This window comes from Myotis daubentonii, chromosome 11 (assembly GCF_963259705.1).
Source record: "Myotis daubentonii chromosome 11, mMyoDau2.1, whole genome shotgun sequence".
In the NCBI taxonomy this organism is placed as follows: domain Eukaryota; kingdom Metazoa; phylum Chordata; class Mammalia; order Chiroptera; family Vespertilionidae; genus Myotis; species Myotis daubentonii.
The window spans coordinates 56,949,402-56,962,693 of NC_081850.1; the positions used below are offsets into that span (position 1 = coordinate 56,949,402).

Sequence of the window (13,292 nt, forward strand, 5' to 3'; positions counted from 1 at the left end):
CCTTCCTTCTTTTCTTTTCCTTTCCTTTCTTTTCTTTCTTTCCTTTCTCCCCCCATATCACTTGTCCATAGAGCTTAAACCTTCCAGTTTCACAGTACAATCTATAGACATTGCTCATTCATTTTGATGGCCTCCCAAATTAAAGAAATTCCTACATCTCCTGGGTTTTGTCCTTTCCATTGACTATTCCACTATTAGGGCAGCAGAGTCATTCTTGAACTTGGCTCTATTACTGAGCAGACTCATTCATAAATGTAGTCTCCTGAGACTAACTAGATTTATGGTGGGCTACCAGAAATCCTCCTCAGATGTGCATGACTGCTATTGGAAGCTCTGAGCTTTACGGTCCTTTTTACTGCCACCTGATTCCAACCAGAGCAATATCTCTTATCCATTGGCAGGGGAGAGTTAAGGATGTAAATGGAAGTCTGAGCATAAAAATAATATGATGGGGTTGAGGAGAGTGACTGCAAGGCATGATGGAGGCAATAAAATTGGTATTTCACCATAGCTATAGGCAAACTAAAATTTCCTAAGGTACAAAACATAAAGTCCAATATATAGTTGATGTTTAGCACTTTTATCTTTTGGTGAGTCATTACAAAGTGCCTTTCAGTTACTTTTGATAAAGTAGATTGAAAGGAGGCCTGATTGGAAAGTATCCTTGCTTCAGGTACTTTTGTGTTTTGTAATTTTTTTGTAATTTTATTTTCCTGCCACATTTTCTGGCATTTATTCACAATGTTTGATATTGCCCATTCTCCTGTAGTCGGACTTGTTGTTAACCATAGTCTCAAGTAACTTTCTCCTTAGCTTTGTGAGAATTTCTTTTCCAAGCAGTTTCCCAAGTTTATTTCATCTGAGAAAAATAAGATTAGGTATTAAGCAGCTCTATGTTTCTTGTTAAACACACACACACACACACACACACACACACACACACACACACACACACACACATACTATAAATTATAAAAAGCTTAAAAGGACCTTAAAAATCATTCTGTGCAGCATTTCCCAAAGCTACTTCCTTAGCACAATATTCTCATGAATTGTTGCATGAAAATTGGGTCTCGTCAAAAAAGTTTGGGAAATACTGCATGTTCCTTTTTGGAAAGTTACAGTGCATATTAGCAACCTAAAGGCTCAGAAGTTTGCAGTAAAGAAACCTGCTTATTTTCTTTATCCAGGATGTCTCAGAATCATTTAATCTCAGTGCTTTTTTTTTAGTGTAAGCTAATAGTATCTTAGGAAGCAGTTATTTGTAAAATCCTTTGCTAAGTACTATTTTTAACTTAATTTGATCACTTTATTTCACATTTGTGGAAACTGAGGCCCAGAAAGTTGCCTGCATTACATATAAAGGTAGTATTTTACATTACACAAAGTAGATGCCCAATGTGATATGCCCATCTAATCTAATAATAGACAAACATGGTAATTGACCATACCTCCGCTACACTTCCCATTGGCTAATCAGGATATACAAATTAACCCAACCAAGATGGCGGCCGGCAGCCACACAGCTGAAGGGAGCAGGAGGCTTGCTTGCTCCAGTGATGGAGGAAGCCAAGGTTCCCCGCCTGCTGCGGCCCGGCTTTGAGCTCCGGAAGCAACAATGTTTCAATTATAGGAGCTAAACAAACCCCAGATACCTGCTTTCAACAGGCACTAGCCTCGGAGCTGGAGCAGCAACAAAGTTTCAATTATAGAAGGTAAATAAATCCCAGAATAAAAAAAGAAAGAAAAAAAGGAGAGGCTGGGAGCTTCTGTCACCGGCTTGGCCAGCCTGAAAACAGCCCTCAGCCCCTCATCCAGACTGGTCAGGCACCCCAGTGGGGACCCCCACCCTAAAGGGGGTGTCACCAGCCTGAAAACAGCCATCAGCCCCTCATCCAGGTTGGCCAGGCACCCCAGTGGGGACCCCCATCCTGATCCAGGACACCCTTCAGGGCAAACCAGCCAGCCCCCACCTGTGCACCAGGCCTCTATCCTATATAGTAAAAGGGTAATATGCAAACTGACCCTAACAGCAGAATGACTGGGAATGACTGGTCACTATGACACACACTGACAACCAGGGGCAGATGCTCAATGCAGGAGCTGCCCTCTGGTGGTCAGTGTGCTCCCAAATGGGGGAGCTCTGCTCAGCCAGAAGCCAGGCTGACGGCTGCCAGTACAGCAGTGGTGGTGGGAGCCTCTCCTGCCTCCTCAGCAGCGCTAAGGATGTTCGACTGCAGTTTAGGTCTGCTCCCCGCTGGCAAGTGGACATCCCCCGAGGGCTGCCGGGCTGCCAGAGGGATATCTGATTGCCAGCTTAGGCCCAATCCCCTGGGAAGCAGGCCTAAGCCAGCAGGTGGTCATCCCCCGAGGGGTCCCAGACTGCGAGAGGTCACAGGCCGGGCTGAGGGACCCCCCTCCGAGTGCACAAATTTTTGTGCACCGGGCTTCTAGTGTTTAGATAACAAGTTAGAGCCAATACCAAAACTTAGTATTTATATCTACAGCATTTAATGATAATACAGTTAAGCTGGTGATTAATAAAAACAGATTTTATTATTGCTATAAAAAGTGTTACATGTTAACAAAAAGCTGTGTAGTTTGCTGGTATTTTAAATAGTTTTAGACTACAGCTCTCTGTCTCTTTGGTCTTATAACAAAGTCAAATGTTGGTCACTTGAAATTGGTTAGAGCACTACTGAGTTTTGCAAAACCAGCTCAAGTCTTTCTAAAGCCATCTGAAAGGAAACTTTGCTGAAGCTTTTTCTTTTCCCATGATTCTCACAAAACTTCAATTCATTCTACTCTAGAAAGTACTAGATCTTCCTTGAAGAAATGCTTATCCCAAAGTGATCACAAGAAACAGGTTTTCCCACATCTGATTAGGTTTCTTCTTTTGTTTGGCTAAAATCCCCCCCCCCCCATGCTTCATGTTTTATCTCCAAGGTGTTTCTTTTTCCCCCACAAAATATTATTCTAATATATAAAAAGGCAGGGGCCTTCACGACCGAAACAACCGAATGGACAACCGAACAGCAAGCTGCGTGGGGCGACAAGGCCTGTAGGGCGGTTAGTGAAAGATGACCAAATAACTGAACAGCAGGCTTCATGGGGCGACCAGGCCAGCAGGGGGCGGGCAGTTGGGGGTGACCAGGCTGGCAGGGGGGGCAGTAAGGGGCGACCAGGCCAGCTGAGGGGGGGGTGTAGTTAGGGGCAACCAGGCTGGCAGAGGGGGGCAGTTGAGGATTACTAGGCCAGTGGGGGGGCAGTTGGGGGTGACCAGGCCTGCAGACGGGGGATAGTTGGGGGTGACCAGGCCGACAGGGGTGGGGGGCAGTTAGGGACAACCAGGCCAGCAGAGGGGGCAGTTGGGGGCAACCAGGCCAGCAGGTGGGGCAGTAAGGGGCAATCAGGCCGGCAAGCAGAGGCAGTTAGGGGTGATCAGGCTGGCAGGCGAGCAATTAGGAACCAGCAGTCCTGGATTGTGAGAGGGATGTCTGACTGCCGGTTTAGGCCTGATCCATAGAATCGGGCCTAAACCAGCAGTAGGACACCCCCGAGGGGTCCCGGATTGGAGAGGGTGCAGGCTAGGCTGAGGGGACCCCGCCCCCCCCCCCGCCCCCCGCATGAATTTTGTGCACCGGTCCTCTAGTATTATACATAAGAAGCACTCTTGGAATTTTTACTTTTTAGGACTCTATTTTGGCATCATCTTTTTTGGTCATTACTATACTTAGCTAAGCCATATTTATTTCACTATCACCAAAGAAGATACCTTGGAATTAAATTCTTGAAGTATGTTTGACCTTTTTGGTTGGCAGTCATTTAAATTGATTGGTACCTCCCATCTGTTAGGAATGCTACCATTGCTGAGGAGGAAACTGACAATCAGAAAGGGATGTAAGATGAAGAAAAACCCTTTATCTATTATTTTATCATCAAAAATTTGTGCATAGTTTTTATTTCTGGAAATAAAATGAATCATGATTGGTGTAAGGGGGGTATCACAATAGTATCAGAAGTTTTTATGGGTACTCTGCTGGTTGCTTGATACAACCCAGTATCTTGTGCTATGTTTTCTCAACTGCCTTTGTAAACACTGTAACCTTAATAGATCATTTTGAAAGAAGCTACCATCCTGCTGAATACATTGGTAGCCTCCTTTCAGGTTTCTGACATATCCTTAATCTGATGCTCAGCCTTGTCATTTGGATCAATAGTAAACCAGATAAGATGTCTTCTACTTGTAAGGCTATGGCTATAAAAGGTATTTGAAAAATAAATTCACTTTTTATGTCCATGCCACAAACCTGGGGAGTACTAATTTGTCATTTGTCTCTCCATCTGTCTGTAAACAGTCTGTTAAATTGGTTATAGATGAGAATAAGGTGAATTATATTTGAAACAAGAGTCATGTAGAAATAAACTTTATAATAAATGTCATAGATTCCTACAAAAAGATGACATCTCTTTATTTCAAAAAGGTGGCATATCAACTTTATTTTCTATTTTAGAATGACCAGTTAGTTTTATATTGTTTTCTATTCTAAATCATCAATAATAACAACTGATTATAATTATAAATTACACTTTACAAACTGCTTTTATATAGTTTAATCTTCATAACCTCTATAAAATATCTATTTAATAATGTGTTATTCATTAAAAAATATTTAATGCCTGCTATATATAAGGCACTGTGCTAGACACTACAGATTCTGTATACAAAAAAAAAAGAAAGGTGATAATAGAAGAGGTTAGACTTGTACTATTTCAATGTTAGGAGGAATCCCAGAATACCTTCTTCAAACTTACCATTTTACAGAATCTAAATTGCAGTTTGTGAATCATGGTCAAGCTACTTCATAACATTATTTTTTCTGTTTTATGATATAAACTGGTAATCTTTAAAAATATATACGTGTGTGTGTGTGTGTGTGTGTGTGTGTGTGTGTGTGTATTATTGATTTTACAGAGAGGAAGGGAGAGGGATAGTGAATCAGAATAATGAATGAGAGAGAAACATCATCACCTGCCTCCTGCACACTTCCTACTGGGGATAGAGTCCCCTAGCAAGGTACATGTCCCTGATCGGAATCAAACCCGGGACCCTTCAGTCTATCTACTGAGCCAAACCGGTTAGGGCTAAACTATTAATCTTTTAAATGTTTTTTAAAATTCATGTTTCCTCATCTATGACGTGACAATAATTCTAGCTTTCACAACGATATCTTGAATATTAATTAAGGTGTAATTATGGAGTGTTTCACAATGTAAGTGCAATCTGAGGATAAGAGTTTTTCTAAGAGTACAGAATTACTCTTACTGTCTTTCATCTCAGATTTATCTGCTGTTTCCTCATATTTAGTTCAGGTTATGCACTTTTGGTAAGAATACAAGAGCCATGTTGTGTTCTTCTCAGTCATCATCCCCAAAAGCACATGGTGATATCAACTTTGACCACTTGGTACTGCACTGTAATATTACTGTTTTTTTACTTTGGGATTAATAAGTATTCTGTGGCCCTAGCTGGTTTATCTCACTGGATAGAGCATCAGCGCAGGTTCAATTCTGGTCAAGGGCACATGCCCAGGTTGTGGGCTTGATCCCCACGGTAGGGGGGGGGGGAGGCATGCAGGAGGCAGCCAATCAATGAGTCTCTCCCATCATTGATGTTTCTATCTCTCTCTCCCTCTCCCTTCCTGTCTCTCTAAAAGAAAAAAATCAATAAAACATATTTTAAAAAAATAAGTATTCTGTGAATAGTTACTTTGAAACCAAGGAAATATCCTATTACTCTTCAAACTTTTACCCACTAGTGTTAGCATCCTTTGACCACTCCCACCTGAATTCGTTATTATTATGATGTTTGCTAAATGATAAAAGTTATTTTTAAAATCACTGCTTATTCCAAATCTAAAATTAGATATATAGTGTGATGGAAATGATAAAAATAACCGCTCACATTAAACAAGAAAACTAAGAAGGAATGGAAGAGATTGTGTCAAAATGCTAACAGAGGTTATTTTAGGCTTAGGGTAATGGAATTATAGGTTATCTTTGTTCTTACTTTATTTTCCCAATTTTCAATTTTCCAAGTTTTTGAATACATACAAAAAATATAATTCATAATTTTTGAATGGCTTTCTAAAATATATGTTTATTTATTTCCAGTTGGTCCACAAAGATCTTGTAGTAGATATTAAATGTTGATTTAACAGTTGTGATGTGCTTTAACTTAGAACACCTGTTAGAGCAGAATTAAAACATAGCTATGGCAAATAGAATACCTACCCTGAGATAGGTTACAAAATGGCGCAACTGAAATAATTGCACATTTTTGATTTGCACATCTTTCTTCCCCACTCCAACCACTAAACCTTGGTCTTATTTTTTACCAACTCAGTTTCCTCTCTCTTCAGTTCAAAGAGAAAGGGACTAGAGTGGTAGCAGAAAGACGAGAAGCAGTACAGAGTTCAGGGATTGATTTGTAAATGTAGGTAGGTTGTGATATGATTTTTAAAAGATGACTAGATTGAGACTAGAAGAGTTAGGTTTGACTAAATTATTAACCACTATAAGGACCTTGCTACCATTTTGAAAATAAGTAATAATTATTAAGTCAGATTAGTAGTTAGTGCTCAGCATTTCATTAAAAGCTTTCATGCATAGCCTAAAAGAGGCTCATTAAGAATTTCCGAGTTTAATTGAATTTATTTATACATTTTCCTGTACATTTATCTTTTCCACTATCTAAGAAATCCAGTCCACAATGTGAAACTGAAGTAGAAAAGGCAATAGATGGATTCAGTCAGTTGTTTGAAATAGTTTCCCCAGAGGCACATGTCTTAGCCAAATAGATGAATTGATTTTTTTCAACTGCATATTAGTATCAATAAAACTAAGATACATTATTGAAAACCTAAAGATAGGCCTACCACTTGGGGTGTTTCAAAGGAACCAGGAGGTAAACAAGATTTGTTGCATTTCACTTCTGAATTTAATAGGAAAACATGATTTTTAAAAGAAACTACTTGCAGGGTAACGCAGAAGCTGGTCACGATCAGTGAGGAGAACAGGCCGGGCGGATTATAATGGACATGAAACACTGAGAATAATTAAGAACGAATTCTTTCTTATTTTTAAGTCTCTAAAATAAACATGGTCAAATAAAGAAAATGTTTTGTTTATGAAGACTACTTTTATGATGAGAGGAGAACCATAATGTTATCAGAGAAAGAAACCAATATTTATTGAGCCCTGGCTGTGAGCCTGTCACTGTGGTGAACTTCCTTATGCTAGGAAAATGAATGTTTGTATCAGGGAAAAGGGAATTGACTCAAAAGCTGTTACCCTGTGGTTAAGAAAAGTAAAATTATTAGAAATTAAGTTATTCTTGAGGCAGCTAGAATAAAAAACATCCAGTTTTGAAGTAGCTATAAAGAGTGGGTCTTTTGCATCTTAGAATCATAGATTCAAAGGACATTAACCTGGATGAGTCTTTTTTAAAAAAAATGTTTTTATTGATTTCTGAGAGGAAGGGAGAGGGAGAGAGAGATAGAAACATCATTGATGAGAGAGAATCATTGATTGGCTGCCTCCTGCACACCCCATACTGGGGATCCAGATTGCAAACTGGGCATGTGTCCTGATGGGGATCAAACCATGATGTCCTGGTTCATGGTCGATGCTCAAACACTGAGCCACACCAGCCACGCCAGCTGACGAGTCTTCACATCATAATACAACCTCCTCGTTTTTCATGGGAGGAAACAGGCTAGGGGGGATTCACTGGGTGTGGGTGGGCTGGCTGAGAATTCTCTGGTGTCACTGCCTTATTAAATCCTTCAGTACTGCTTTAGAAAACTCAAGGAAGACGTCTAAGTTCCTTTTATCATCACCTACTCCTTGCTTACTTTTTTGGTTTCAGCTCCATGTGCTCCCCTTACTACTCTATCCTCAGGCACACTAACTAGCTAAAGCTTTTATTCTAGTCGCCTCCTCCTACCCCTCATTCTCCACCCACAGTGCCCCTCCCTGCACATTCACCTTCCTCCCCACTGAAGCAGGATTACTTGTATAGACACTTTATGGAGCAGCACAGGCACTGTTTTCTCCAAGAAGCCTTTATCGGCCCCTTGAGTCTGGGTTAGGTGCCCCATCTTCACAATTCTGATCACTATCTTTCCTTCATGCAACTGATCTAAGTCATTGTATTACAATAGTGAATACCATTTGCAAATGGCTTTACTATCTATTATGGCCAAAGTGAGAGATAGTGTGGGAACTGTTGCACTGTGTAATAAGTAGATACAGGAGACCTAATATACACAACTGAGCTAATGTTGGCTTTAGAATTTTTATGAAGGAGGAGCTATGCCAGGACAAATTAATTGAAAGGAGTGGGAATAAGACCCAAAGCTATCTTTGTTTAGCACTTTGCATAAAATTCAGAAAATATCTATTGTCCATGTCAAAGAAATGGGGAGGCAGAACAAGATGGAGTTATGGAGGGGTGGTAGAATATCAGTGATTCCAAATCAAAATCCAATCCAGCTTAACTGCTATCCTCTGCATGGATTCTTTCCTGATCTAACTTTCCCCCTCACCACAAAAGGCTGAAAGTACATCCTCTATCCTGCCTGTCTTTAGGCTGGATTTTGTTTTTGTTTTTATGCACCTACATCCCCCCTCCATTGCTTGTACTATATATTATATTGTACATTAGTAGGAGTGTATTTTAGTTATTTTTGTAAAGTTTCCAAAAACCCTTAGCATGTTGCTGGGTTCAAAGTAATTACATAGTAAATAATTGGTGACTGTTGAATGAATGAGTGGATTAGGTCCATACTTCTCAATCTTGATACCATTTTTTAATTACCTGCAGAGCATTAAGGAAATACTAATTACAGAGTCTCGGGAATTCTGATTTCATTGCTCTGGGATGGAACACACATTCTTTTTCTGGCAGTTTGTTGTTGTTATTACTTTTTTTAAAAGTTTATCAGAATTGAGAACTCTAATGTTAGGTCCTTTGTATAAACAATGATTCTCAAAGTGTGAACTCCTGGACCTGACAGCACCAGCATTTCCCAGAAACTTGTGTGACATGTAAATTATTGGACCCCACACCAGAGCCAGTGAATGAAAACTCTGAGGGAAGGCCTCAGCAATCTGTGTTTTCAATCCCTCCAGATGATCCTGAAGCATGCTGGAGTTTGAGGATTATTGATTTAAGATCAAAGAAATGTTTTAATATAAATGAAATATCAACTATGAGAAACAAAATGCATTTTATAATTATCCCAAATTGTTGTGGCAGTTTAAAGGACCATTCTAAATAAATGGGGATACCACTCACACACTTTTTAAAATATGTATTTTTTAGTATGGAATGCAATAATCTAAGTAAAATAGGGTATATTAGGCAGGAAAAGCAGAGGAAAAGTCTGGCATTGGGTAAGGAAGCTTCAGAGTCAAAGATACCTTTCCATAGAGAAATCTCTACCTTTTGGGGAGCAGTAACATTTTCTCCTTCTGTTGTGTTGTTTGACTCTGCGCCACTTGATAGCTCTGTCTATTCCTATGGAAACCAAGTTAGTGGATAGAGCCAAGGCTTGGAGGAGGCGTTGGGGAAAAATATTAGAAGAGTTCAGCCACAGAGCAACTAACAATGTTGTCTTTCCTGCAGTCAAATCCTCTTTGGGAGCCAGAGTCTGTTTTAAGCCAGAATGATGTTCTTGGCTGATGTATTGTCTAGCTGCTCTGCCAGATGGATGAACATCTTAAACTTGGAAAATAACAAATAAAGCTCCTTTTCTGTCTTTGAAGTGCCATTCTTAGCCTTTCCTTAGAGAATTGTAAAATAACTTTTTAAAAGTTTTAAAGATGTGTTTAAGTGGCAGGTTAGTAATGTAACCATCATCATTGTTGAGTAATTGCAAATTTTATCTATGAACACAGCATTTAGGCGTGACAATCAGAAATTTAGTAAAAGAGGCAGAATGTCCATGACTGGGAAAAGCAATGCAGCTTCAGTTTCATTTATATAGCTCAGTGAATTCAATGTTATCCAAAAACTTGATTTTTATAACTATTTCCTTTCCTATAAAGATTTATGTTCAATAAAAATCCAAGAAAACAGAGCATAACCAGGCACCTAAACCAATTCAGACAAGAAAATGATCCAAGTAGATAAGAATAATGTGGAAAGGCCCTTCTCCTTTCCAACCCATTCATACTCTGTATTTGATATGGTAGTGATAGCTCATGGTCTAGATAAAAGAACAGTAATACTAGATTGCATTGTACTGAGCTCTTTATGTGAATATTTAAATTATGTTTTTATTTCAGTTAGGATGTGGAGGTTCATTTTTCCAGTTTTATACACTTGAATTTATTCCAGATATTGCTGTCTCTGGATAAAACAGTTAAAGCAACTATTAATATAAATGATGCATAACCCTGTATCTTTAAACTGATAAGAACAGATACTACACTTGATCTTAGCCAAAAGGCCGAGAAGCGATAACCCTGTATCTTTAATTTAGCCATCCCTTCCAGTATTCAGATCCATGTATGTACTGGGTTGTGTGTTTATTTTTTTGCTAGGCATCTTCATATAGATTTCCCTCACATGCCCCAAACTCCACACGTGAAAGAAAACAGGACTCATAAGTCTTCATCCCTCACCCCTTTTTCCTTCCATCTTTACAGTTGTTGGCACCATTTTCCATCTTGGACTCATTCAGGAGTCCTCTTATATATTTTACGAATCTGTCTCCTTGTTTCAACTTAGCTCATAGTATTTCTATTCTGGATTGCTATAGTAATGCCCTATCTCCCAGCCTAAAGATTCATTCCACTTAAACCAGCACTTCGCATAGCCACCAGATATTTTCTGAAAACACAAATCCTCTCGTGTAATTTCCTTCTTAAACTCTTCATTGGTTCCCCATTACTCAGAATAAATTTTAGACTCTGTAACATGCTATTTTAGACTCTACATTTTCTAGCCCCTCTAGTCATATTTTTCTTCCTCTTATACTACATTTTATATTATAATAATACTAGAGGCCCGGTGCACAAAAATTTGTGCACTCGGGGGTGGGGGGGTCCCTCAGCCCGGCCTGTGCCCTCTCGCAGTCTGGGACCCCTCGGGAGATAACGACCTGCTGGCTTAGGCCTGCTCCGGGTTGGCAGAGGGCAGGCCCAATCCCTAGGTGCAGCCCCTGTCAGGCTCAGAGCAGGGCCGATTGGGGAGTTGGGGCGTCGCCCCCTGTCACGCACAGAGCAGGGCCCATCAAGGGGTTGGGGCTCCGTACTCTGTCACACACAGAGCAGGGCCCGTGGGGGGGGGGGGTTGGTGCGCCACCCTCTATCACCCACAGAGCAGGGCCCATCAGGTGGTTGGGGCGCCGCCACTGTCACATTCAGGGCAGGGCCGATGGGGAGGTTATGGCTCTACCCCATCAAACACAGAGCAGGGCCTGTGGAGTAGGGGTTGGGCCGCCGCCCTCTGTCACCCACAGAGCAGGGCCGATCAGGGGGTTGGGGCGCCGCCACTCTCACAGTCAGGGCAGGGCCGATGGGGAGGTTATGACTCTACCCCGTCACACACAGAGCAGGGCCTGTGGGGGGGTTGGCGGTTGGGGCACCACACCCTGTCACACACAGAGCAGGGCCAATCGGGGTTGGGGCGCTGCACCCTGTCACACACAGAGCCGCAGGGCGATCAGGGGGTTGGGGAGCTTCCCCCCTATCAGGCACAGAGCAGGGCTGATCAGGGGGTTGGGGCACCTTCCCCTGTCACGAACAGAGCAGGGCCGATAGGGAGGTTGTGGCACCGCCCCCTGTCACACACACAGCCGCAGGGCAATCAGGGGGTTTGGGCGCTGCCCCCTGTCACACTGATCCCGGTGCCGGGAGGCCTCGCTGCCCCACTGATCCCAGTGCTGGGAGGCATATTACCCTTTTACTATATAGGATAGAGGCCTGGTGCACTGGTGGGGGCCTGCTGGTTTGCCCTGAAGAGTGTCCTGGATCAGGGTGGTGGTCCCCACTGGGGTGCCTGGCCAGCCTGGGTGAGGGGATGATGGCTGTTTGCAGCTGGTCACACACCCTTCAGGGTGGGGGTCCCCACTGGGGTGCCTGGCCTGTCTGGGTGAGGGGCTGAGGGCTGTTTTCAGGCTGGCAGGTGACTGAAGCTCCCAACTGCTCCTTTTTTTCTTTTTTTTTATTCTGGGCCAGCTTTAGCTCTGGCTCCAGCTCTGAGGCCTCTGCTGCTGAAAGCAGGTATCTGGTTTCTTTGGGTTCTATAATCGAAACACTGTATCAACTCCAGCTCTGAGATCCTGCTAGGCTGAAAGCAGGTTTCTGGGGTTTTGTTTAGCATCTATATTTGTAACAATGTTTCAAACTGCAAGCTCAGAGGCCGGCAAGGCAGGTGGGGAACGTTGGTTTCCTCCGTCACTGAAGCAAGCAAGCCTCATGTTAGCTTCAAGCTGCCTGGCTGCTGGCCGCCATCTTGGCTGGCAGTTAATTTGCATATCTCACTGATTTGCCAATGGGAAGGGTAGCGGATGTACGCTAATTACCATGTTTCTCTTTTATTAGATAGGATGGAATTATTTTCAGGGTCTGAGATTTTATTTTACCCTACCAGATCAGGAGTTAGTCTGTTTCTGTTTTGTGGATGATGACAATAAGCACCAGACTCCAGAGTCAGAGACTGCTCACAGCAATAGTCTCTGCATTTTACTACCTTTTTACTCTGCTTTTTACTACTTTGAGCAAAAAGCAAAAACCTGTGTGCTTGCATTGGTATCCCTTGCTCCCAAGAACATGGGGGAGTTGCAGAAGGCTCAGATGGATGCTGCACACACACTGGGTTTTCATCACACTGAGGAACATTGAACTTCAGGAATCTACTGCTTTTATAGTAAGTCTAGAAGAAAATATGACCTCGCCCCTCAAGTTGAATGCTGCAAACACAACCCTGAGACGTTGCCTAGGTAAAGAGTGGTCAAGACTTTGCATTCTTGGCATAAGAACATACAGGGATGATTGGGACCCATGGTAAGTTGCCTTTTCCAACAATCCATTCCTTAGTCCTACATGTTCTTGACATGAGCATGCCATTCCATCGCTACTGTGATTAATCTGACCAAAGGAGGCTGGGAACAAATCTGTTTAATATGTCTCATAAAGCATTTAATTAATAGGACTCCAAACGGCAGGATGAGAGCAGCCTGCAGTATTCACTCCAACTATTCCCCCTAGTATCCTGGACT

General features: G+C 42.0%; 1 protein-coding gene and 1 pseudogene across 6 annotated transcripts in view; one reads left to right on the forward strand and one right to left on the reverse strand.

Annotated features, from left to right (window-relative positions):
- The window catches only part of INVS (inversin), a 123,001-nt gene that overhangs the window by 33,337 nt on the left and 76,372 nt on the right, over nucleotides 1-13,292 (forward strand). The window lies entirely within an intron of this gene.
- Nucleotides 10,425-10,529, reverse strand: LOC132212934 (U2 spliceosomal RNA; annotated as a pseudogene).